Source organism: Saccopteryx bilineata, chromosome 4 (genome assembly GCF_036850765.1).
Source record: "Saccopteryx bilineata isolate mSacBil1 chromosome 4, mSacBil1_pri_phased_curated, whole genome shotgun sequence".
In the NCBI taxonomy this organism is placed as follows: Eukaryota; Metazoa; Chordata; class Mammalia; order Chiroptera; family Emballonuridae; genus Saccopteryx; species Saccopteryx bilineata.
The window spans coordinates 23,026,957-23,054,486 of record NC_089493.1 but is presented as its reverse complement, the minus strand read 5'-3'; the positions used below and the strand labels follow the sequence as shown (position 1 = coordinate 23,054,486).

The following is a 27,530-nucleotide window of genomic DNA, read 5'->3' as shown; positions in this document are numbered from 1 at the left end:
GAAGAAGGGTGATTTCATGTAGGGTGATTCTAGCTGCTGGTGGAGAGACTAATTCTGTGGGACTCTATAATCTGGATCTCTACTGCTTTCTTATGTGATTGTCCTAACACGGCTGCTTTTAAAGATGAGCACACACTGGGAATTTCTGAAACAGAGATTTGTTCAACACTCCCAACTTAGTGTGTCCAGCTGAACTTCTGATTTTCTAAATGTAGCCTTCATGGTAGGAGTTTACTTTAAAATTTGAACTCCGTCATTTTGGCTTTGTGAAAAAAGACGTATGATGTCATCTCAGCAAACAGTGAAGCCATGTTATAGCTCGCCCATGCAGGCATAGGTGTCAGTTATAGCACCATCTCTGTCATGTCTATTGGGTTTTTCTTTTTTTTTTTTTTTTCATTTTTCTGAAGCTGGAAACAGGGAGAGACAGTCAGACAGACTCCCGCATGCGCCCGACCGGGATCCACCCAGCACGCCCACCAGGGGCGACGCTCTGCCCACCAGGGGGCGATGCTCTGCCCATCCTGGGCGTCGCCATGTTGCGACCAGAGCCATTCTAGCGCCTGGGGCAGAGGCCACAGAGCCATCCCCAGCGCCCGGGCCATCTTTGCTCCAATGGAGCCTTGGCTGCGGGAGGGGAAGAGAGAGACAGAGAGAGAAAGCGCGGCGGAGGGGTGGAGAAGCAAATGGGCGCTTCTCCTGTGTGCCCTGGCCGGGAATCGAACCCGGGTCCTCCGCACGCTAGGCCGACGCTCTACCGCTGAGCCAACCAGCCAGGGCTATTGGGTTTTTCTTGATTCCTTATTGCTCAACTTTTTTTTTCATGTGTGTAGTTGCCTCTTGTTCTGTTTTTCACTTTTTCTCATAGGTTTTTGTCTTCATATGGCCTCAGTCTCTCTCTTAAGGTACCTGAAGGAGAAACACATGAGGAATCTGGTAATGCAGAGAAAAAATTCTTTGATATTCGTTGGTATAAAGGCACAAATATACCTCTATCTCTATAATGCAAAGGATGCTCTCTCTGCAGAAAGTTTTGGTTTTGGCATCAGATTGCTCTTTCCATGAATTTGGTATTATTGAAAGTCCTGTTTTCCTCTTCATGGTTTGGACATCCCCTTCCCCTCTGAGAGAGGCTGTTATGGATTCATCCTGAGTCCCTGCAAAAAGGTGCTATATGCTCTTTCTGTTCCCTTCAGTTTGTCTGCATAGGACTCAATAGGAGGGCCTTCTTTCCCTAAACCCCCCAAATGGTGGCCTAATGCTTTTCTGTCCTCACAAGTTTATTCTACACCACACTTATACACCACTCCCAGTAGAAAATGGACTACGCACAGAACAGGCAGAAAGGTAAGTCGCCCTAACGACGGTGAATGCACACCATCTTCAGAAGGTATGTATGCATTTTTCTCTCATTGACAAGTTTCTTTCTGTTCCCCAGCCAAGGCATCGCTTTCTACTAAAAACGAAGCAGGAGTCTTTACAGCTGGCTCTGATTGTTTCTGATTTTGTTATGTCCACTCCAGAAGGGGACCTGTCACATTATCTGACTTGAACAATGGGCCAATGTGAAATAAAGTTCTAGGAGAGGGTCAGCTTTCAATTGGGGCAGTGCCTTCTCATTCTTCAGAAAATTTTCTAAGGTACCCAGGCTTGGTATAATGTATTTTAGATTTTTTATTTTATAAATAATGCAGTCAAATTTTTAATTGTGGAAGACCTGTGGGAATCTGCTTGCATAGTCCCTTCTTGGAGAGGGGACAAGGCTTCTGCAGTTGGTTGACTGTATGGACAAGAGAACATGTGCGTTTTTATTGTAGAGTGTGAGGAATCTATAGGATTCAGATATATAGGATTGTAGGATCTAACTATGAAGTTTGTATATAAACCTTTTTTTTTTCTTAAAACAATAAGTATTAACTATCACTCTTTAGGTTGTAGGCAAACTTCTAATGAAACCCAAGTAAATATATCAAAATGGTAGGCTAATTGTTACAATGGATGTTTATTTAGCTAATGACTGACATTTGAAGTGTTTGGGAGGAACTTCTCTTTTGGAACTAGCGTCAGAATCCGTTTTTTTCCATCTGGAAAATCAGCTTCACTACTTTACATCATAGATAATTATTTTCTGTGGCAACCTTGACCCTTGTAATTTGCTATTTTATCTCATAAGTATTTTCAAAATGAAAAATTACCTATCTGATATGGTATGTGATACTGTATGTTAGCACATTCTTGGTAGCTTAGCTTGCATCAGGAGTTGAGCTCTAACCCTCAGTGTCCTAGCAGAGTTGAAAAAAAGGCTCATGTTTATACTTAGCAAAAGCGGTGGGGGAAATGTAAAAAAGGAGAAGTGATAAACTAAATGAGGAGAAGAAAAAGGATGAAAGAGAAAGAATTTAGAGAAAAGGAGGGGTTGAGTCTTTAGAGCACAGAGGCCATTGCTTTGGTAACACGAATGCCACAGGTGGCCTGCCTTATTTTCTAAACAGAAATGGTGTATGGCATTATAAGTGGAGTGTCATCAAGGAAATCTGGCCTTTAACCAATTTTTGTGAATAGTATAGTCTGTAGAATGTTGTGTATTTCTAAAATAAATTATATTCCTTAAGATGCAGTTATAAAACTACATGGATTTATTAGAGATACAATTTAAGGACAAAACACATTTTCTGGGTGGGGGTAAAGTATGGGTCTCTCAAGTTATTATTGCACATCTAAGAATAGGAAATTGTTCAATAGGGAAGTGGCTAGGCTATGATATTTTCCAAAATAAAATGCTCAGTGCATCATAGGTAAGAAACTCATGATATCTGGGGATGTCTTGCATGTTTCTAAAGAAATGTTTGCATTCTAGAACCTTGTTTCTTTTTCTTAGCATTGGTTTTATTTACTATGACCTTTTTATTTGATTTTATTTTGGCTGTTTGCCAAATTTGGCATTTGCTTGACAATTTTGAGTTGCTGTCACACAGATGCAGCCTCCATGAGTAGAGTTTACACTTAAGAACTCTATCTCATGCAATATGAGTAGACCAAGTCTGGATGACTTCAGCTTTATTTTTTCTTTCTCTGTTAAGCATTTTGGGTTGATGGAGGCAGTGGGGTGAATACCAGGTTCATTATTTTATTAAAATAGATGCAAAGCTTGGTATACTGGTAGTGAAGGTATGATATGTATTCTGTGGCAGATTATCTTGTATAAGAGTGATTCCTTTGTATGGATAGCAACAAAAATCTGATTGGAAATTAAAGTATAATTGATTTATTATTTGTTTTGAACAGTTTTATGATGTGACCTTTTATTTATTGTTATGGTAAAATCATAGGGAGTTCCCTTTAGGTCACTTTTAGAGCCATTCACCATGGAAAAACAAATCATCCCAGAAGAAAGCTGGAGCTTATGTAAGCTCCAATGAGGACACACAGATAACATTTGTCAGAGAAAATTTTTAGTTCTGAAAAATTCAAAACAGAGAGGGCCAACTTCTCAGAAGGTACCTACCACCTGAACTCCAACAAAATAATGGGGTTACATTTTAAGAACAACAAAAAAGGGGAACCTTACAAGGATTCTTACAGAGTTGTTTTTGGGAAAGGATTTTGGGTTCCTACTGGTATTTTAAATCAAATCAAAACTGAGATGTGAGCAATTTCAGTGTGTTGTAGTCATTGCAATATTGTGGAAATTTATGATATATCGTGCCATATCGTGCGGCAATAACCCCCCATTCGCAGCCCACTTGCAGTGTCTCCTTCAGGACACTGCAAGATGTTGCACTAAATCCAGCTCGCTTGTGCATACCCACACATAAGTTGTCATTTGAGGGTAGTCTTTGAAAATTGCAGTTTGACATACCTCACATCTGTCTGCACCACCATGGTCCCCTTTTAACATGTTCTCGGCAACTGTTTTGAAGTTGTATATAATTTCTGGATCTTGTTATTGCTTCTATGCCCTGGAGACACAAATGTGGCTCGTGCGTCCTTAATACACATCACGCTCCTGGATTTAGAAATGGATGTGTGTGCTTATAATGGCTTTGTGGGGTGAAGAATTGGGAATAAGTGTGGGTCCCCAACCCACCCTACTGAGCCAGCGACCTGTGCTACATTGCTAGCTGTACACTGTGGGCTCCGTGCTGGAGAAATTGCTAGGTTCACACTGGCATGTGATAATAGATCTTCTTTGCTTGCAACAAATCACTAGCAAGCAGCGGTGGATCGTGCAGACAGTGGAGTGTGAAGCACCTTTTCAGACAGTTCTCCGCTGGAGTGGCTGTTAAGCTGCACTGTTGGCTATCGATTGGCCTTTTATTTTTTATTTATTGTGTGGGTTTATTTATTTGTTTTAAATGTAGGTTGGCGTATCGATTAAGTCTGTTCAAAAAGCATTTCCCATTCAGGCTTCAGAGGAGACAAGCAATATATGCATTGCTTAGTGTACAAACAAGGGGACAAGCGTGTGTGCTCATTCTGTCTCTTGGGTCCACTGGCATTGTTATGAGCCTAGGCTGTTATTTGTGTAGCAATAATTTCCAAGGGTGTCATACTATAATATGTTCGTGCTTTTGGTTATGTGTTTATTTCCTACCTCTGTTTCCAGGCGCTGCCTGTCCAGGAAATAGGCCGTATTTCAGAAGTTCACTATGAAGACAGTTGTTTGCTACTTAGGACATGCTTCATCATTTATTCATTTATTCACTCATCGGAAATTTTTGATTTGAAAGTAGGATCACGCATAAGATACCGTCTTGTTCTCAAAGTCGTTGCTGTCTAATGGGAGAAGACAGACAAGAAGGCGCTCCAATAGAAAGAGGAACAGTATATACCGTGAGGGGTTGTAAAGTAGAGTGATGTTAACCGTCTCTGTGGCTGAGACTCATCTAGAAGGGCTTCCACTATTAGGCAGGTTTTCATTGACAAATGAGTCCTGAAAAATGTGTAAGTGCTTCCTAAACAAATATGGGGTGAAAGAGGGCTGGGGAGGAAAGACAGCATCCCAGTGGGCAGAGAGAGACGCGCCACAGCCACTGTTGGCGTTCCAGTTCCTTCCAGTCTTTATTCTAAGCGTATTTATGGCTAAGGTCACACTCTGTTTAAAACCTGTGCTCTGCTCCATTTTAACATTGTATGCTATGCATTTTTCAAAAGGTAAAAAGCATGATCAGATCTCCTAATCTCCTGTAGTGGAGTGTACATTATGATGCTCAGTGCTCTGGGGAAGCGTCACCCACATTGAATCTATCGCTGGGTCCTGAATGTGGCCTGACAGGGTCCAAATCTTGATTCATTTCATTGAACCATGGGTGGACGTTTACCATGGAAATTTATTTTTATTGAGCTGAATTCTGAAAAGGCTGATTTGTAATGTATATAAATGATTACATTATAAAAGATATCATAGCAGAGTCCTCAAGTTGATGGGCTTTGGAATCAAAGTGCTGTCAATGGCAATCCTAACTTGAGTACTGTGAAATTGAATTAGTCGCTTAGTATTTTCATTATTTTCTATTTTTTTTAAAAAAATTAAATTTGTTAAGGGGACATTGGTTAATGAAATTATGTAAGTTTCAGGTGTACAATTCTATAATACATCCTCTGTACATTGCACTTGGTGTACATGGCACCCCGACTCAGGTCTCCTCCCAACACCATTTACTCCCCCTTGACCCTGTCCCACCTCCCCTATCCCCCTGCTCCTCTTGTAATCACCACGCTGTTGTCTGTGTCTAGGCTTTGGTATCGCACAGGAGTGCGGCAGGTACTTAATAAATAAGAGCAGTGGTACTTTTTATTGCAACTAATATGAGACACTTGTCAAGATTTTATCTTCCTGACACTTTCCTAGGGCATTTATAAAAATGCCATCTCTTTAATAATCCCAAGTCTCTAAGAAATACTATATTACTATTATCCTTATTTTAACAATGGGAAAACTGATATCACGCAGGAAGAAGCTGAGTGAGGACTTGAACCCAGGTATGTCTTATATGAAAACTCACACTTTTATTCGGTTAGCTACTTCTTAAATTATTAGATATAATAAAGGTTTAACATCTGTATTAAACACTAGACAAGAGTGGGCTAGTCCTCACAGACAACCAATTTATACAAGAATATAAGGTTTGAAAAGGAAGCTCAGAATTCTTGGTTGTTGATTTTATCATATTGTACAATTTTGAATACTTTAGATGTTTTTGTGTTGATAGTCGAAGGTCATTTAGAATATCTTTAGATACTCTAGACTTAATGGAAGAGTATCCCTATTGTCCTCAGATATTCCAAATACTTACATTATCATTCTCTATTGACCTAGATTCCTGATTTTTATTTTTTAAACTTCATTGCAATTCCAATAGACGTTGGAAAGCTTAATGGATGAGGTCATTGATATGGAGTAGATGGCCTGTGTTGAAATCTTGACTGTCACCTAATAACCTGGACAAATTAATTAATTTCTCTGTGTCTCTAAAATGTGACTATAAATCTGATCTCATTCTGAATGTTTTTTGAATTCATAATTCTGAAGTTTAGGGCATGGCACATGATAGCTCCTACAGAACTATTGGCTATTCTTTAATATAATTTTCAAAAAGTTAAAAAACATGACTTATACAAATATAATTTTCATGAAGTTAAAAACACAACCCTCATATAAACATAGATTGACTGTGTGCCAAATTTAACTCCTTAATGAGGGAAGCAGAAGGATGGTAAAAATGTAAGCAGGGTATAGATATTGAAAGGAATATTAAAACACAAATTTAGGTTAAATAGAAAACTGATGAATATCTCACAGGGCAAAAAGCTCTTAAGCTTTAGTGTTACCTTCACTACTGAACATTATATCTCTACTAAACAAAAATCTACAGGTTAATGAGTTATCTCACAGACTCTGGGTTCCAATTAATAGCAAATATCAATGTCAAACACAAAGACATTTCCCATGGAATTAAGTATTTCTTAGGTGTACCTACGAAACAGTGTACCTATCTGACGTTGAAAGGTCATGTGGCTCTCTCCTAACCTTTTTGTTTAACTTTTATAATTTGTGTTAACAGCATTATGATCTGTTCAATTTCAAATCTATTTCTACCTTGAATACCTCTATCATCCATACTTACCTTTACTTTTTAATTACTTAACTGTGTGCCAGTCACTGTGCTGAATTTATTATGTCATTCTGTCATTTAAACAACCCTAGAATGTAGATCCTATCACAATCCCTGTTTCACATATGAGGGAACTGAGACATGGAGAGGGCAAATGATTTGCTCAAGGACACAAAACTATTCGGATGGGGAACAGAGATTCGGAGTTATGTCTATCTGACCAGAAAGTCTATGCCCTTGACTGTTGATGTCTTCCGAATGCCTCCTGGAGCGCTTCATGGTGAAAACTCACCTGAACACATAGGGCTTAATCGATTCGTTAACCACAGAGCTTTACTCCTCTTACTGCATCAATCATATGGTCATTTCCCGTGTTTACATTGTTATTGTGGGTGGGGAGAGACTTAATTTTCACTTTTTACATTGTTTATTTTAAATAAAGGCATCATTCAGACTGATCTGCTCAGGTCACAGATTAGAAGCTGCATTAAACAAGTTTCATTTTTTGTGCCTGACCAGGCAGTAGTGCAGTGGCTAGACCATCGGACTGGGACACAGAGGATCCAGGTTCCAAGCCCACAGGCTTGATCACAGACTCACCAGCTTGAGTGTGGGGTCACTGGCTTGACCGTGGAATCATAGATATGACCCCATGGTCACTGGCTTGAACCCAAAGGTCACTGGCTACAGCCCAAAGGTCTCTGGCTTCAAGCCCAAGGTCGCTAGCTTGCACCTAAGGTCACTGGCTTGAGCAAGGGGTCAATTGTTCCGCTGTAGCCCCCTGGGTAAAGGCACATATGACAAAGCAATCACTGAATAACTAAGGTACCGCAACAAAGAATTAATGCTTCTCATCTCTCTCTCTTCCTGTCTCTCTGTCCCCATCTGTCCGTCTCTCTGACTCTCTCTCTGTCTCTGTTAAAAAAAGTGCCATTTTGCAAGTTTGTCAGGTCAAGGAAGCCGGGGATCTGAGAAGTCACTGAGGCTGGGAGGAACAGCCTGGCCCCACAGGAGGCGGGATCCAGAGGGCAAGACAGATACAGAGCAGGCAGTACCAAAGGTAGTGCCTATCATCTCATTGCATCTGTCATTTATTTCTGGAACTGCAGATATTCAATGTAGCTGAAAGGAGGTAAGAGGATGACAGTTAAACCAAGAGTCTTCTCAGAGCAAGGATCAAGGTGCTGGTTCCCTTGAAAGCAGTTTCATAGATGCATTTTAGCTTATTGCTCATGGGAGTCACTCTTGTTTACATAAGGCCCTGATAGCAAGAAGAGTGATTTTGTACCTCAAATCTACTATACTACTCACCTTCCTACACATGTAGTACCTCATAGTTTCAGCAAGAGCCTCACTGCTTATAGCTTTTGTTTTGCACAACTCTTAAAAAAAAACAAAAAAAAAATGAACCAGGACTCACAGATCAAATATTAGTTTCTGACACTTGGATCCGTGGTTCAAGGAGAAATAGTCTCCATAATTCAGGGCCCTGTAGCATGTCGGGGATGATTGTGAGTTGTTGAAATGTGTGGCCTCACTAATTTCATTTCAGCCATCTTCAGCACGCTATATTTGTTGACCATTTTTATTGCTTCTGTTTAATTATAAGCCCATTTATTTCTGGTGTGCTTGGCTAGTTACTTATTGATGGTGATGGCAGTAATCCACTGGGAGCCCGTTGGTTCACAGAAGATAATTTTATATTACCTTGTTAGTCACATGCAGGTACAATCTCAATGTATTTTTCAATATAGACTTATAATTTCCTACATTTATTTTGCTCTACATTCATTTGCATTTACATGCAAAGGCAAAGAAAAGATGTAAACAACTTTATCTTCTCGTAAAATAGGGCTAGTAAATATGATTTGGCTTCCTCCCCTTATTATTTCCCCTGTACTGTTTTTTCTGGGGAGGTGGGCATTAACATCTAGTTAAGAAAAAGGATAGTTCAATCTTTCTAGAGAGTCTCTTTTGCCCCTTCTAGTCGGTCCTTCTCTCTAAGGACACTACTACTGTCTGAGTCTGTATCACACATGAGTTTTGTCTGTTCTTGAATACGTATCAGTGGAATCAAACAGTCTTTTCTGTTTTCTCCAGCGCCAGGGAATGTTCGGAAGATTTATCCATGCCGCTGTGCATTCTAGCCACCTTGCTGTCCTGGGTCTCAGCTTCCTCTGCTCACCTGAGGGAGGCAGCCTCGGATTTCCTTTTCTGCTCCATGGCGCAAAAGCTTTCTCCCATGCTGGGGACATGTTAGAACTTAACTTACTTGTTGTCTTCTTCCGCTAGGAATCACTGTCCTTCTTGGCCTGATGTCCAGTATCTTAAAAGCCGTTGTTTCACATCTGTTGTCCATTACCTGATTAGTTGAGGTCAATTGTAGATCTAGTTTCTATTACTCTAGTTAGGTTGGAAGTGGGCATCAGCCTTTTTTTTTTGCCTGCTTTACCTTTACACTTTGAGATGGGGGGAGAGATGATGATACAACCCACAGTGTGCTGTGCTTTAAACCATAACCTCCTAGGGATGATTTCAAGCTTCGCATTAGTCCCAGAACAGCTATTCTGGGAGCTGTCTTTTTGTGGGGAGATGGTGTGGGGAGATCCTTCCGTTCCAGTTGTAGGCCTTATGCAATCAAAGAGGCTTGTACAAATCAAAGGAGCTGCACACAGCGAGTTAAAGACCTGCAACTGTGTCTTCATCAAGGGTTTCTTCATCTGAGCTTCTTTTATGAGTTTCTCATTGCTTTGCCCCTCCGGTCCCTCTGATAATACTTGATTAAGCTCAGTGGGTGCAGGGATTGATTTGGCTCTTGTACCTAGCCGTTTTGTAATTTATTTACCTGGAATGATGGTTTGTTTTCTCACCTCCCTTTATCCTGTGGATCTTTGCCACCTGACCTAAGTAAGTCTCTGGGCCAAATGAAATTAAGAAGTGTTTTCAAACAAAGCATTTGGAGACTTCAGGAAAGTGGAGGTCTTTTGAATGTTTTGGTCCTTGACTATTGTTTTCTTGATCCTTGGACTCTGGTGGACTTCTTATTTTGACTTATGTCTACAAAGCATCTGAGGGGACCTTACATTGTGATGCTTTCAGTTCTAACTGGCTTTTTTCATAATTAAGAGTTTGCATGCTCAATGTTGAAAATATGGAAAATGCATAAAAGCAGTAGGAAAAACTATATACAATTTTACCAATTTTTTAATGATTTTCTTTTTTTTAATTTATTCATTTTAGAGAAGAGAGGGAGAGACAGAGAGAGAGAGAGAGAGAGAGAGAGAGAGAGAAGAGAGACAGAGAGAGAGAAGGGGGAGGAGCTGGAAGCATCAACTCCCATATGTGCCTTGACCAGGCAAGCCCAGGGTTTCGAACCGGCGACCTCAGCATTTCCAGGTCGACGCTTTATCCACTGTGCCACCACGGGTCAGGCCCCAATTTTTTATATAACCTTATTTCAGAATATTCATGGTGTCAAGCATAGAATAGATATTTGAAATATATTTGTAGGGTGAAGGACTGAGCCTTGCATATTTCAAAGGCTGAGTTGGGCAAAGGTCCTGCTGTTCTTTTCCTGAAGTGAATAGGTCTCCTACCTGGACTACGTGTTTTCCTGCCAGAAAGAGTGTTTTTCGGCGTGCAGGAATTATAATGAGCATCCCCGTGTACAATTTTCTTTTTCACATGGAAATGGAAATGTCAAGATGTTTTTGTTTCTTTTTCCTCTGGCTCTAGTCCCTTCTCACAGAAAGCCTTGTAGTCCCTGAGCAGTTATGTATAGATGCAGCTACATAAAAGTGAAATGGGTTTGTAGTGGCTTGTAGTTGGAGGAAAAGGCCCTTGCGATGTCCATGTGGAAGAAGCCACTTGGGTCCCAGTCTTTTTTTTTTTTTTTTCCTGTGGCATCCACTTCCAAAGGACGTTGTGGTATGTTTCACTGGATGAGATTTCTTTTCATGCTCTAGTACCTTCGAGATCCAGTGAGACAGTAGGACTCCTGTTTTCACATCATTCATCAATTTCTGCTGAGTTTTATGTTGAGCAAAACTAGTACTGTATGATTGAAGAACTTCGATGTACTGTGTACTAAAAAATGAAAAACACACAAGTTTCTTGATATTTTTTTTTGTATATCCTGGATTGCAGAAGTTCTAGATCTTTGTCAGAGAATTTTGCCAGACCTGGTAAACTCTTTGCAACCACTCTCAGGAGCACTGATAACAAATAATAGCATATGATTCTAGGCAATATTTCCTCATAAATTCACAGGATGCTTTTTGTAATCAACCATAAACTAAATCTAAAATTGCAGTTTTACCTAGATATCCTTATCTGAGTAAAACCACATACATGCTTATGTAAGTAAAAATAAGCATATGTGTCTATATACACACTATCAATAAGTAACAATTTGCTTTAGGATATTTTTTTTTCCAATTATTCTGAAATAGTTTTTCTATCCACATATCTTTGTCTCTGTGACTTCCAGAATCATGCGGGAACTTTTGGTTGCATCTCAGTGAATTGGCTCATTGTGTATTGCTGTGGTTGTAAAGGTGATATGTCTCCCTGGGCCCCAGACCAGGTATCTGTCTGCCTTGGGGGATATTTGGCAGAAAGTCCCTCTGGATTTTGGAGTATAATTTTGTCTCTGAAAAGGAATTTAGGCAGCAGGACATCACCTGGGGTGTGTTTATCCTGAAGAATAATCTTCCTGTCTCCTCTCCCTACTTAAGGTTCCCATACAGCTCCCTCGTGCTGAACTGAAGTGTATCACCTACTTAAAGCTTGTCTCAGTGCCATGGCACCAGGGTAGAGTGGAGGGGGTTTGGAAAAGGGCCTGCAGTTCAAACACACATCATCACATGTGTCTGTTGTTTCTGGCTCTTAAAATAATGATATCTTGAGAACAGAACAAATGGAGAAGAATGTATTAAAACCAGTGAGTTTAGCCTAACAAATCCTCGGGGTTGGTGGAGGCTTTATTCCAATCCCCACAACACACCACACGTATTTCCAACATCGAACTTATTTAATTTGCATTTGGATTAATTTAGCATATTTTCCTATTAGGTAAAGTTTAATGAACAATAAACACAGCTACATGTGAATCTCACAGCTATTTCCCAGTGTGGGGTAACGTTTTGCATTTAGTTCTATGTGGTTTCCTAGGTAATATTTGATTGTGGCTATATTTTTTGAAGCTGCGTCTCTTGTCACAAGGAAATGTTTGGGTGACAGATTCTTCAGACACAGAGCAAGGCAGGGAAGAGTGTGACACTGAAACACTATTGAGGCCACGGGAGTGAAAAACCAACTGGGTGTCTTAAAATCAATTCTCCCTGCTGCATCCCTTGGCAGGCTCTGGGCTCCCCATTGCTGTCCTCTCTGCTTTTATTTCTGGAATCTATCCTGTGTACTGGTTCCAGATTAATCTCCCCCAAACACCTCTTTTGTCTTATGACCCTTCTGCTCGTGACCCTTGAATGGACCCCTTTTATTGTAACGTAAACCCTACTCTGAATTTTGAAGGTCTCCAATACTCGGCTCTCATTAGCCCCATTTCCTTTCATAGTCACAGATTCCTGTGTCCTCTAATGAAACCGCTGTTCTTGCTGTCACTATTCTGTCATCATTATGCCTCCATGTCCTCTCTACTCTAGCGTCCCCCTCCCCCCCCTGAGTGGCTTTCCTCCTCTTGACCGGGGTATTTAAATTCTATACATCTTTAGGGTCCAGCCCAAGTCTCTGCTATGCCCTTGAGTGTTCTGTGCCCTTTAGTCCTTATTGATCTCTCTTCAAAATCCCATTGCAGTTAGATTCAGAACTGAAGAAAAGCATGTCTCAGCCCTGAAAGAGGGTTTTTAGGGACCTGAAAGTTAAAGGTGGGCTCAGATCATGGTCCTCTTCTTGCTAGCTAGGTGGCCTCAGGCAGTGAATGCAACGAAACCTCACAATATGGACCTTGCAAAAGACCAAGTTTTATTAACAAGATTAGAAATACTGGATGTAGAAAGCAGAGTGTTTTGGACTTCAGAAAGAGTTTTATTAAGGTTCCAGGTAGTGGCTTAAGTTAAAAATGTAAACCTCTGTTAAAGAAAAAAATGTCTCTAATCGATGAAATAAGTAGAAAGTAAGTAGAATGTTTATTAGATTCATTATCCCTTGTAGTGTACACTTACCCTGCTTCCTAGAGAACCAAGGGCCTGTACTGTGGTGAGTGCAGTTTCCTGTAGAGCAGATGCTGCTTGTGTGTTGGGTGGATGTGGGTGGTAGGGTTACTGGGATTTATCCAAATGGCTCCGATGTTCTGTATACTCTAATTTTAAATGTAAACATATTCCTGATTACAGGTCTGTATACTTCAACCAAGACTCAAGGAAGTGTTCGAAGCTCTTCCTTTTCTGTCCTTTCCTGTAAACATCCTCGTGTTTAAAGGCAGAGATTCCATAGACTCCCAGGAGCACATGAGGGGTTCTGGTGCCTTCAGGATCTTGTGTCCTGTTTTTTGGTTCTTTTCTGAAATGAAGAAAAATCACTGGCCAGTAAATCTTTGGTTTGTATCACTTATGAGACTGGGGGAACCCAAATGCAGTCTTAGCAGACTCCATTATTACCAGAAATCTCAATACAGAATCTTAACTTTATATATAGTAACTCATTTTTAAGTCCTTCATTTTCAGTCATGAAAGAGAAACCAGTTTAGCTTTCACAATGAATTATCTGTGTTCAGATGACTTTATAGGCACCTCTCCTCAGTAAACTCCTCAGAAACCTAGGAGCCCAAGGCTTCAAGGCCAGGCCCACTTTGTCACGGGTGTACTTTAACTTTTTTTTTTTTTAATTCATTTTAGAGAGGAGAGAGAGTATGAGAGAGAGAGAGAGAGAGAAAGGGGGCAGGAGCAGGAAGCTTCAACTCCCGAATGTACCTTAGACCAGGCAAGTGCAGGGTATTGAACCGGTGACCTCAGCATTCCAGGTCAATGATTTATCCACTGCGCCACCACAGGTCAGGCTGTACTTTATTTAACTTTGAACCTGAGGCTAAGTAGTAAAGACTTGTGGCCAAACTCTTGTTCCCTGTTTACTTTCTTTTTTCTCTAATTGATTTCTAGAGAGACAGAAAGATGTAAGAGAGAGAGAAAGAGGGAGAGATAGAGAAGAATTCACTTGTTGCTCCACTTAATTGTGCATTCATTGATTGCTTACCATATGTGCCCTAACTGGGGATCAAGCCTGCAACCTTGGTGTTTTGGGTGACATGCGAATCAACTCAGGTAACCAGCCAGGGCCTCCCTGCTCACTCTTGACAGAAAAAAATCAGAGAACTATGGAGGTACTGGTTTATTATCTGAGTAACCTAATTTTCTAATTCTTTGCTGCCGTGGAAAGATGGCGGCATGCTGGTTCCCAGCAAAGTTCATCTGAACCAGAAGCTACATCTCAGTAACATTATTGCATCTGCATTACCAGGAATCCTCCATAATGACTCAGCCACTGAACACTGGGGGGTTAGACCCCATTTTAATCAAGGTGATTTTGAGAATCTGCTCTAATAAGCTGAATGCGGTTAGCTCTTTGGAACCCATGAAGCTGCTAGTATTTAAGAAAATATGATGAGGGTGACTGTTCTTTGTGTGTGGGGAGGACTGTTGAGGCGAGAATCTGAAAGAGAAATCCTCCACCCTTAAGAACTGGTGCTTCTAAGAATAATTATGTAGAGAATTTGCATTTTCAGACTCTACTTGTTCCTGAGAACAAGAGTTTTAAGAATTTGGTTAGAATATTTAGATGATGGAAATTTGAATGCATTTTAAAGTATACTTACATGGGAATGATTTTTCTCTTTCTATTCAGGTTATTATTTAAAAGGAAGTGTGATTTATTTACTTCAGGGCCTGTGTATAGTAGAAATGTGTTTGTGTAAGTAGTGTTTATTTCTTATGACAAATATTTGATGCCAAGTAAATAGATCACAAATGATTAAATAATTGCCATCACATGCGTATATCATTGTTTTGTACGTATTTTTCTAATGTGAACGAATTCCCTTAGAGCTTCAACTTCTGTGCCTAAAACCTGGACACACTGTACTGATATAACAACATCATCCCTTGTCTCCTTCTGTGAAGGATAATTCTTTCCCCTAATTCTTTAATTCCTGGAATAAGAGCACACTCCACAGTCATTGTTCCAAGATATCTTTTAAAGGCCACGTGTCTATACTAACTAGTCTCCCCCTACCCCCATCCTCATCATCAGTATCTACTGACCTTCCAGATGTGAAGAACATTCTAAACTAAGTTCCTTGCTCATAGCCTTTATCTCATCCATCCTTTGCATTATCTGTGGTGACTTCAATTTTCATATTATGGTTTTTCCAATAATGTGACTGTCTGAAAAGCCTGGCCATCTAGCAAAGGGTGTTTCCTTAGTCATTGGTGTTTTTGCAAATCTGTTTTCCTTTTTATTTATTTATTTTTTTATTTAATTAATTGTGTTTACATAGATTCTAGTGTCGCCCTGAATGCATTCCCCCTCCCCCTTATTCCCTTCAACATCTCCCTTGCCCCTCTCCCAACAGTGCCCTCCCTCCTTCTTTTCTGGTTTATCCCATCCTATCATCCCCTTTCCCTCTGTCCTCTTTTCCTCTGGTCCCTTTGATCTCTCCTCTGTCTCAATTCCATTCCTCAGCTCACACTGTTTCTTAGATTCCTCAAATGAGTAAGGTCATATGATATTTTTCTTTCTCTGCCTGGCTTATTTCACTTAACATAATAGTTTCCAGGTCCATCCTGCTTTCTAAGTTTCTCCCTCTCTTCTATCTCTTGTCTCCTGACTCTCCTCTTTGTGGTCTCAGAGGTTTCATTTACCTCCATATAGCACTTGGAGTTTCTAGTCAGTAATATGAATGACATTTCCATCAATACTCTACAGCCCTAGCCTCATGACTTGGCGACCCCTCCCTGAATTCTAAGCGAACTCCTCTGACTGGCTGCTCAGCTACTGCTTTGTGGCTTGGGAATGCCAGGCACTTGGTGGTTGGTTCTGCCGCAGACCTATGTTCACTTATCTTAGCAGTGCCCTCAACGCATTCGTTTTTGCGGCCATCCAGTCTTTGGTCCTGAATTCTGACCACTCCCTCTTGTATTCAACGATACCCTGTTCTTCACTCTACTCATTAAATTTACCCACTAGGAAGAGCTAGCTGATGTGAGCCTTTCTTCATAAATTTTGTGTTTATGTTGAAACACCTCAAATCTCTGTAGCATGGCAATTAAGACTTTCTGTAAATTTTCTCCAAACATAATTTTCCATTTCAAGCTTTGTACAACTTACTTTCATAATCCTAAGCACCGGTGGGAAAACTGTTTCTTAAATATGTCCTAAGCTTTCCTCTGTTTTGGCCAACTCTCCTTGTGTTGTTCATCTCTGTATATCTGATGGGGCCTTGGACTAAGTGAATATTTGTGTAGATTTTACATGTTTACATAGCAAGCTTTCCTTGGAACTTTGCATTGGAACTATATGATTATTTTTTCCTTGCACATTGCTTAGCATAGTGGCAGTCACTGGAAAATAGTGGTTTCCTCACTCCATTTTTTTTTTCAGTAATGATTTCTCCATTATAGTGCTTGTCACAGAAGTATTTGTTAATTATTCTGGCTCACTATTTGCTGTGAATTTTGTAGGATGGGTACAGAGCCATATTTATCTTTATATGCCCAGTATTATATGTAGAACCTGGCAGATTGTAGATGTTCAATAAACTTTTGATGAACATGTAAAACATTAGGCACTAGTTAAAGGTAATGATGATATCTAAAACCTTACTTTGGAAGTGTTTAGTGTGGATTAAACTGTTACAATCGGCCATATAATGTACAAAACTATTTGTTTATAAATTATATTCATTACTAATAGTTAATATCTAATTTATTATTTTTGCCTTTTTAAAATAAATATCTCAAGTACCTCTCATTTTGCATATAAAGAATAAGACTCAAAAGGAAGTATTGACTTTTCCAGGGTCACACAGCTCATGAGCAAGTCAAGTACGAGAACTGGAGTCCTGACTATTGGATCTCTAGCCAGCGATCCTAAATCAATATTTCTAAACAGTATTTTGTGTAATATCGTACCCACTAGTTCTGATTCTCCTTTCCATATATTAACCAGGCAATAGAGGGCAGAGGCAATAGGTTTTTGATGTTATAAAGAAGGTGCATGTTGGAAGAGTGTGTGCACTGGGAAAGGCAAGTACATGGATGGCTCCACTGTCAATCTTACTGCGCTGTGTCCCAAAGAGGAGAATCAACTTAATGTGTGTGCCAAGTTACTTCCTGATTTGCAAGGAAGTAATTTTGTTTCTATGGATGACTTCATACTTAAGTATTTCCTCTATCTTTTTTTTTTAAACTTCATTAGAACTAAATATGTTTCAAGGTAGTCTACTTAACCAGAGTATCTACCTGTACCTTTTTTTTTTTTTTTTTAAGGTTCAGTGTATTCATTTCTTTTTCATTAGAGTCTAGGCCTGCTTCAGGTACAATGTTACATGGAAAGAACAAGGGCAAGGACAGTGTGATGGGAAAGTCAGGGGTCATTTAGGGGATAGAAAGTTTAATTGGAGTGGGATGAAGGGTGGTATGGGGTGACCTACATGTGGTCCTGATCATGGGGGTCTGGAGATGGGAGATTTTGATGGAAAGGACCAATGGAAATTATTGAGCAAGTGTGTCATAGGACAAAGCTATGTCTTAGACTAGCCTCCTGGCAGAGTGTGAGGGTGAGTTGAAAGAAAATAGTGAGACCCTTGACACCACATGCATATTTTTTGCCACTAAATAAACAGACCCTTATGCAGTGTCTCATACACAGTGGGGGTTTGATGAATATTTTTTTAGAAAAATGAATGAAAGCAAGAAAGCCATTAGGAGGCTCTTGTAAAAGTCAGAATAAAAATAAGTAAAAAAAAAAAAGGCATGGATGAGATAGAGGGTTAGTGATGAGACTTTTAGGGTGAGCCTCAACATGACTATACACTACATGGAGGCAGGCAAGACCAACTATAATATTTAAATAATTGGGGAAATGGCAAACACTTAAGGGAACTACTCCATTTGTAATTTTTATGAGCTTTGATGATTGTTCATTTTAGCCTTAACTTTGCTTTTTGGTTTTTGCAATGAAGGATTTTTTGAAAGTCCAGTTCTCATGTTAAAAGTTTTTTCTCTGTTACTCAAATAGTACATGTTAATTCAGGCACACAATGGTTTTTTTTAAAAAATGTTTATTGCATGATTTCCAACGAAATGAACTGTTAATGGCCTCTCTCATTAAATTATAATTTGTATATTCTTGGTTGTGTATAGCTAAGAACAAGTTCATTCCAAGTTCATCTTTTTCCCTGATGCGGGCAAAATTGCGGTCAGCTAAATCCTGCCGTCCCAGGGCCCCAGGCGTCTGGCTAGTAGAACCACCAAAGGGCTCTGACTTCTTCTCCCTTAAAATCTTTCCCTATTGCTAAGCTGAAATGCTTGAAATATTCAAAACTGTTATTTCCTGCCTCGGTCTGAGATGTAATATTTTTTTCTTTTAAAAAAAGATACATTCTGAATATGTAGAGTATGTCGATAACCTCCCCTACAACAGAAAAATTCTTTAATACACTTTAAAAAATATCTTCTAGAGTTCTGGTCAAAACTGTTCTGGTAGCAAAGACATGAGGTACATGACATATGTTAGGTTATTTTTTTTTCACAGTTCGGTGTGAGAATGGTACAGATATAGTGTACAGTTTTGTGGAGGCTGTGCACGTTGAAACCGGGATCTCCACTTATTGCATCCAGTTGAGTGTTTTGTTTTTTTTCTATCAACTTGTTTGTATTGAAGAGCGTCTTTAAAATGTGATATTGGGTAAAATTCAACCATGTGACATGCTTGGGATTGTCTCTAAAAATGAGGCCTTGGAATTTTCTCTAAAGGATAACAACAACAACCAAAAAATGTGCTGATGATAGGATTAAATGGGAGAAACGATAAATCGTGGGCATTTTCCACCCCCTCCCACGCGAGAAGATGGGTGCGAGGTTGGGTACCGTTCGCCTCTGTCTTCATCCGCTGATTTGCTGGTTCCTTGGCTTAGGAAGCTTAGGCTCCATCAAGTCGCTAAAGCAGGAACCCAGGGTTACTCAGATTCTCTGATTTTATTTTACCGTTTGGAAAGTAAACCTTACAGCTGTCTGTATGTGGTTTAGATATCCACAGAAGGAGGGGCTATTCCATATTTGGGAAGCTCCAGATAGCAACTATCTCCCTTTTGAGAAATTTGCTAATTATGTCCAAGAATAATTGGAAATAATTATTTAGGAATTGTTGTCTAAAACTAATCTAGAATGAAAGACAAAGGCAGAGGATTGTGTTAAAAAGCCAAATTTTGTTTCAAAATTATGAAAGTTCTTAAGAATACAGAAAATACAGGAAATGTTCAACACCCCAGACCTGCATCCTGACTCAGCGTTAGCTTTTTTGCCACAAGTGCTGAAGGCCATAATTTTCTTTTTCATTTTTTAAAAAAAGACTTTTTCATGTGTTTATTAACTCCTGAACACATACAAATCATACTTAAAATGTGTTAACGTGCGTAAAGTATAAACATAAGGAAACAAACACTCATGCACCTACCATCCAACTCAAAAACCGTAAGTTCCTTTTCTTCAAAAAAATAAATAATAATAATTAAGATTGCTGTGAGCTGACCAGTTCAATTGTCCCTGCTCCTCCAAAGAGAGCTGTGCAGAAGGAAGTTCCTGAGGTTTATGTTCTTATGGCTGCATTGAACCTGACATTTTTCTATTGCTCTTCAAATTAGGTGCCACGCGTAAAGGCATTTGCTAGAACGAGATTGGAGGCCCTCGTCACTGCTGTCCTATGCTGTTCAGGTCTTATGTGTTCCTTTCTGTGGCCCTTCCGGCTTATTCCTGAGAAGGCACACGTTTAACCACATGTGAAGTATGCATGCTTTAGCGGCTTATCATGTATGGCTTTAGACTCTTTCTACGAGACCCAGGGAGCAACTGTCAACATCTGGAAAGGCACTGCTCTTTGTGAGACTGATTGTGAGAATAATGCGGACAGAGAAATAGGTTCCAGAAAAAAGAAGCAGTAACCTCGTATGTAGATCTGGATTGAAAATCTAGCCCAAGCGATGTTCTACTGTAAGAGCTTCTCCTCGGTTGTTTTTACTGAAAGTCCAGGGACCCAGCTGAGTCATTAGCCCCGGGTGCCAGAGGTTCTGAGTTAACGTGATGCTCAACTCCAGGGACTCCTTACTCCACGCACGATTAAATCCGGTTGTCAAGAAGTCTATAGGGAAGTGGTTTGTGGGGGGGGGGGGGGTGTTTTTCCAGAGCACAGAGCAAGTATCATCCATCATGATCAAATGGGAGGATTTCATATCATCCATCTCCAGTTAGGATGGCAGTAAAAATTCTGTTTTTCCTTCCTTTTGTTTTTCTTATCGCTGTGATTTAGATTCATCTTATATACAGAAAAAAAACCAGAAAGGGGAGTTTGAGGTTATCAGAAAACACACACAGATACAGATTTTTTCAGTCTCCGTTTCTCTTTTCCCCTCCATAAATAACTTCTGCAGACAGGTGACCAGTTCAACCATCTGTTTCTTTGTTATGAACACCTGTGGTGAGTCCACTGCCTTCTGCCTTGAAATTAAATGAGGGCTTCTTTGCAAGAAAATGACGTAAACCAGCAAATGAGATGGGACTGCAAGATATGCCTGTGTTGCCACTATTTTATTTTTATTTTTTTGGATAATGGAGAATGACTCTTCCTCCAACTCAAATATACAGTTATCTTAAGGTCACTGATGCATAATGTATCATTGGAAAAAATAAACCTATCCTCAGTATGGGACAATTTGGAAAACAGAAAGAAGGTCTTCAAAGTTTATAATATCAGCTCCTTCATTTATCTAGATCCATTTAAAGGATTCATTTTTATCCTGTGTTGCCTTAGAGTGCTGGATTGGTTCCAGCTAGTCTCTAAATCCAATCAGGAAAAAAGAAATTTAGGGAGCACATTGGCTGTGGATTTGGGCTTGGTGACTTGGGAATACTGTTGCCTTCTCTTTTCATAGTAGTTCAGAGATGGGCTTTGTGCCATAAAGCCAATCAATTACCCAACCTACCAGCCAACTAACCAACCATTGTTTGGGCCATGTCTCCATATAACATACGCTGACCTCGCAGTTTATCCAGAACCCACTGGAGCATAGCTCATTCCTAGGTTGGTAAGACCATTCTAAAGGTTATTTGTTGAAACATACAATGTGACTAATTTAAAGAAGTACATAGTCCAGAAAGGGAATGTATACTCACCTTAGTGAAATTCCATTTCATAGATCTTGTTCACGTTATTGAAACAAATAGGTAGAAATTATAATAAATTAATAACTAGAATAATGAAACTTTTAAGGAATGTTTCTGTATGTTTCCTAATTTTAGATATAAAGCTGGGTGATTTATATTTTCTTGTTTGATTTTTTAAAATAATCTTTTATGTAAATATTATTGTTACCCCAGTGAGTAGCTATTGATTATTCCCATGTATAACAGTAAGGAAAACTGAGATATAGGAATTGAAATGTTTGGCTTGCCAGGCACAAAACTAGGAAGTAAGAAGTAGGAATTCAAGCCCAGGTTTATCTGTCAGGAGCTCACGTTCTTAATCTTCCTGCCATGTTGTTTTTCCATATGCTGTGGCACAAAATAGAATTGGTACCATCCCGCCTTCCCAGAGAGGGAGCAGACACAGTCCAGAGAAGGTATAGGTGGCCAGGAACTCTGGCCGTGGCGATGCTGGTTGCTATAAGAGGATACTTGGCAAACAGCTTTGGGCACAGATGGCATGCAACCCACACATCTCTATTTATGTAGAGACCCTGAGTGTTTGTGTTAACAGATTTGGGAGATAATAAAAGAAGTTGTTGTTTGTGCTTTCTTTCTAAGCCTGCAACTAAATCATAGCATAAAGTTAAAAGGGGAATTTGTAAAGTCACCAGACACTGGAGAGACTGGTGATTCAAGAAAACATTTGCGTGTTGGGTTTAAAAAGAAGAATCTGTACAAAAGCAGTTGTTTTTTCATTTCTCCCACTAGGTGGTGCTGTGGTCTTGTCAGTCAAATTTAATAAGCCCCCCCCTCCCCTTTTCCCTTTTTTTTCCTTCCCCTCTTAGATTAGATATTGATGTTGATCCAGGAAAAAGCCCAGTTCAAGGCTGATTAAGAGGATGTGCCGGTTAGGTTTGTTCAATTTGGGTTTTCTCCATCATTATCGCTGTTTATTACCAAGATAATTAAACCCATTTAAAAATTTTGGATACTTCCTTTTCAACTTTTTTTTTGCAATAAATTATATTCACTCATTTTGGAAAAGAACACCAATAGTTGGAACTAGCTCAGTTATCTTATCAGCACATTATCTCAACAGGCTGTACTTGTAATGAGTTTCTCCTCCTGCAGAGTGGAGCGACCCATGGTAAGTGACTGCAAGTGTGCCCGACGGAGGCTGTCATTTGGGTGTCTATGTATAGAGCACACTGTCTGTGGAAACCGCTCTGGGACATCTACACAGCCCGGCATGTGACTTTCTCCTTTACATTTAACATCAGTGGAGACACAACAGGGAGCGGACAGTGATTTAAACAAGTTGACATCAGAGAGGACTGGTGTGGGAAGGGAGCAGTTGAACGGAGAAATGAATCAGAGTTCGAACTCAATTAAACTAGTCGTTCATTCTGTGTACTGACTTCACTCATTTCTTTTAAGATGCAAGGGCTTTCTTTGTGGACTTTTGACAAATGAAGCATTCCTGCCATCAAGGAGTATGTTTCTGAGATGAGACTAAAACATGTGATGGTAGTGGGCACTATAAACAGAAAAATTTCACAGATGACTTGGATAGGAAATAAATATTTATCTAGTCACTTTTTAAGGTCTGCTACTATGTCCCAAGTCAAGTGCGAGGCACCAGAGATACTAATATGACCAATACACTCAATCCATCAAGGAGCCTCCAGTCTGGTGGGAAAGCTGTCCAGACGGCTGAGGGGTCGTGTGTTCAGTGACTGGTGGTGGGTGCACGGGTGCTAGTAGGAAGTCAGGTGACCTGGGAGAATGCAGGAGGGACATCTAGTTCAGATGGAATGGCTAAGAAGACACGGGCAGACCAAATCTGGAAGGATGACTAGACTATCAAGAAAAGAAAGAAGAGAGAGGCAGAGAGGTCCTCCGTGAGTGTGGGGAATGGAAGGAATTTGGTAACCTGGAGCACCATGATGTTCATGGGCAATGTAGGTGGGTTCAGGATCGGGAAGACTTGAGCGCTCAATGGAGTGTGAGCTGATTACGTGCTCTCCACTTAACCGTGTCAGAAAGGTAGGACACTCACCCCCACTTTACAGAAGGCACCGGAGAATCCCCAAGGACAGGCGAGTTGACTCAGGTGACCTCCCAGATCCAGAGGCTGTGTCAACAGCCCATCTCTCCTGGGTTTCCCTCAGGAGAATTTTAGATCTTGAGTCTCCTTTGTGAGCTGTCCAGGCTACTGAAGAATTGATTTATGAAAGAGCAGCTGAGCTCCTTGGCTTAATTATTTAGAGATGGCTTGCTATTTTCAACATTTTATTTTCCTCAAACAAGACAGGCCTTGGAAGGATCGTTTTATGATTATCGTTCATTTAACCTTCGGGAAGCATCTTTCCTTCAGCCCTTCCAAGCAGAAGTTCGTAGCGATGTTTTAGACACTGATTCCGCTTCCTGCATTCTCTGCCTGTCCTGTTGGGTCTGAAGGGGGTGGGGAACCGTGGGGGTTGATGTGTGCATGGTCGAGGAGGCACGTGCGATGCAGCGGTAAAGACTTAGCTCAGGGCCTGACCTGTGGTGGCGCAGTGGATAAAGCGTCGACCTGGAATGCTGAGGTCGCCGGTTCAAAACCCCGGGCTTGCCTGGTCAAGGCACATGTGGGAATTGATGCTTCCTGCTCCTTCCTCCTTCTCTCTCTCTCTCTCTCTCTCTCTCCCTCCTCTAAAATGAATAAATAAATTAAAAAATAAAAAATAAATAAAAAAAAGACTTAGCTCAGGGACGTGGCAGCTTTAAAATGTTGTGTTAAAGGAAGTGGGGAAAAAAATATCTTTATTGTATGAATATGGCAGTGGCTGACCAAACGCTCTTTGGATCGTCACCATAATGAATTTATTCTATTTTTGGTATATCTATCCTTGGGTTTTGTTTTGTTTTTATTTCCTTTGTTGGAGCGGCAGGATGTAAGCAGACCCATTTTTGCTTGGTTCTGTGTGTACCAAAGCTACTTACACAATGTTAGTATTCAATACCTGCTAAAACAAAAACAAAATCCCAGTAACAGCCCACTTCACTTTCTGTGGGTAGGCAGTTCTCTCAAAGGGATTATTAACTTCTTCCGAAGAAGCTTTTGTTCTTGAAATGCTGAATGTGTTTCTAGTCACATTGGATTTTGCCTGCTGCCTTGTTGACTATGAAATGCTAATTCAGGGTCTTCATTAAACTAACTCTGCTTTCCACCTTAATAATATAATGGTTACAGAACTTACCTATTTCTTTTTCAAGTAAGTACATGATAATCTGTAATTAACTATGTAAAATGACTTCTATATCTCTAAAGTGAATATTCACTTTAATGCATTCCTGCAATCTTAGGTATTGTTTTTGCTTATATACAAAGCTAATATAAGATTCACTGACTAGTTTGTTCACCAGCTACTCATAAAATTCCTACTGTGTAGCAGATGCTGTGTTTGGCACTAGAGATAAAACGGGAAACAAGGCAAACATTTTTTCTGCCCTTACGGGGTTTACACCAACTGTACTATTCATAGGTTATCCGACCCAAAGGCCTTCTCCAAGACCTGCTATGAAAACTAATTTGGTCACAATCAATGATGTTTGCACCGTCATTCTCTAAAGCTGAGATTGAGCTGAGAAGTGAAAATCTCCATATGTTCAGAGGCTGCTGGACCTCTCTCTGTCCCCGACACTTCTCCTTCTCACTGTCACCAGCGTAACAGCTGTGAGAAACACTGCTTCCCGCCTTGCTGCTCTGACCCAGGTGTGGGAAATACTAGATCTTTTCCTCAGTTCCACAAACTGCACTTGTGACAGGCCCCAGTATTTAAGACTTCTCTCATAGACGTGGGATCGTGCACGGGAGGCGCATTGGATACAAGCTGCGGCTGCTCAGTGAGGGTCCACAGGCCTTGGTCATTCCTCACGGGGCCTTTATGCGGCTTCCTGCCGGTCAGAGGGTACCTTTGCCTTAGGATCCTGAAGCATGACTAGAACTCAGAGCCCAAAGCCAAAAGAGTCCAGAGAAGGACTCCCTTCTTTTCACTCTAAGGCTTATGTCCCCAGTCTTGCATTTCTATCCTTGATGTCTAGCTCTGCCCAAGAAAACTAGCGGCCATGACTCAGAAGAGAGGCTCTATGTTCTACCCAAAGGGGTGTGGCCTTGTCACGTGGTTGTGGGCTGCGGGAGCACATTTGAGCAGAATTGCACCAGTAAATGCTGTCCTGCAGCAGAGAGCCACGTACTGTGTTTCTCTTGTGTGCTCTGGATAGGATGTAAATTCCCTCTAACTTCAGGATTTCTGGTTACTCCAGTATGGATGACTGCTCTGTCCTCCAGATCTCAGTGTCCTCTAATCTTTCTTCTTAAAGGATATTCTCAAGTGGCTCCCAGGGTCTAGGGCCAGGTCTGAAAGGGCAGTCCTCTTTGGCGGCCAGTGGTTTTTCAAAGAAGATGTCTTTCTCCTTCTTACCTCACCCATGTCCCTTTGCCCCTTTGCTCTTTCTGGATGTAAAAGGCTGAGTCATGCACTGGCCACGAGCCGAGGGAGCTTGCTGTGAAGTGGCCTGGGCCGGACACAAGCAGCGCTGTGCACTGGGGAAGAAATCTGTGCATTATCACACACCCAGGACCTCTGAGTCCATGTTGGTTCACACCTATATTGCACACCTGGGTCATCTTTACCTTTACTTCAGTCTCATATCTGGTTTTGTTATGGGTTAAGGATTCCTGTCTCCTTAAAATCTGCCTGGAGACCCAGGCTCTTTTTACAGTATTGCGTGCTCTCCAGGACCAAAAATATTGTGCAGGAGAAATAGTTTTAGATTTTGGGAATGTCTTATAACAGACAGCTAGTGAAGGTGCCTGCAAATTTAAAATAAATTTACCAAATATTTTTTTGGGCACCTACTTTACAGCAAGAGTGTGCTAGATTCAGGGGCTAGCACAGTGACAATGACAGACGCACGTTTGCTCTAGGAGAGCCTGAAACCGGGTAGAGAACACAGGCATTAAATAAACAGCTACAGGAGTAATGAGTGTTACAAAAGGAGAGAGTCGAGGTGCTGCACCGAAGGGTTTTACCAGCCAGCTGAAGGCTTTTACCTAATCTGGGGGATTTAGGGAGCTTTTGGTTGGACTCTGCCATTGTCTGATCGAATGACCCTGAGCCAGCGATTTAACCTTTCTGTAATTAAGAGTCGTTCTCTTCGCCTCCCATGCTCCCCCTGCTCCAGCTGAGACTCCCAAGTCTATAAACTCGCAACCAGAGAGGATGCTGCCTACAGCAGTGGGCCTGGCTGTAGGGAGCAAACACAGGGAGCAAAGGATGCAGGGGGCACAGTTCTGACTCCAGAGCATCAAGCCTGTTTGAAGTAGCGAAAGGAGCTAAGATTTGTGGGCAGACAGTAAACTTCAGAATAAGCATTCCATCAGCTGTGCTCGTTGCAATGAACCTAGCACTCTCCACGGTCACCCTCAGATATTCACGGGACAAGTGGATGACTGACCGCTATCACTTTCTGTGCCTGACCCTTCTGGTTAGCATTGAGCCCTCTTGGGAATAGAGGCTGGAGGAGATGATTCTGTATGGGGATAAATCCATGGGTATGTCACATGAGCACTGGTCCCTAGTGTGGATCACCCCATGAGCTGCAAGGTGGGTGTTCATTCGCCCTTTCTATAAGAACATCTTCTCGTCGTCCAGCCCTGCTGAGCATCTGGCCCTGTTCATGAGGTCATGGGGCCACAACAATATAGAAAATAGCTCCATCTACTTAAGAGAGTTTCATCTAGTCCTACTACACCCCCTTTCCTCTTGGTTTTCTGTGTCATTTCCCTCAACCATTCCCCTTCCCGAGTTTTCTACTTTAGATGTTAGGTTCCATTATGGGGCTCTGACTCCACTGGCCCCGCCTTAATGCATTGGCCTTAGGGAAGTCATTCCGATGTCCTGAGGGGAGATGGGAAAAATCAGTCTAAGACAAGTTCAGGTCCCATCTAGGACCAGGA

General features: G+C 40.9%; 1 protein-coding gene across 13 annotated transcripts in view; it reads left to right on the top strand.

Annotated features, from left to right (window-relative positions):
* Positions 1-27,530, top strand: part of NRXN3 (neurexin 3) — a 1,648,091-nt gene that overhangs the window by 797,908 nt on the left and 822,653 nt on the right. The window lies entirely within an intron of this gene.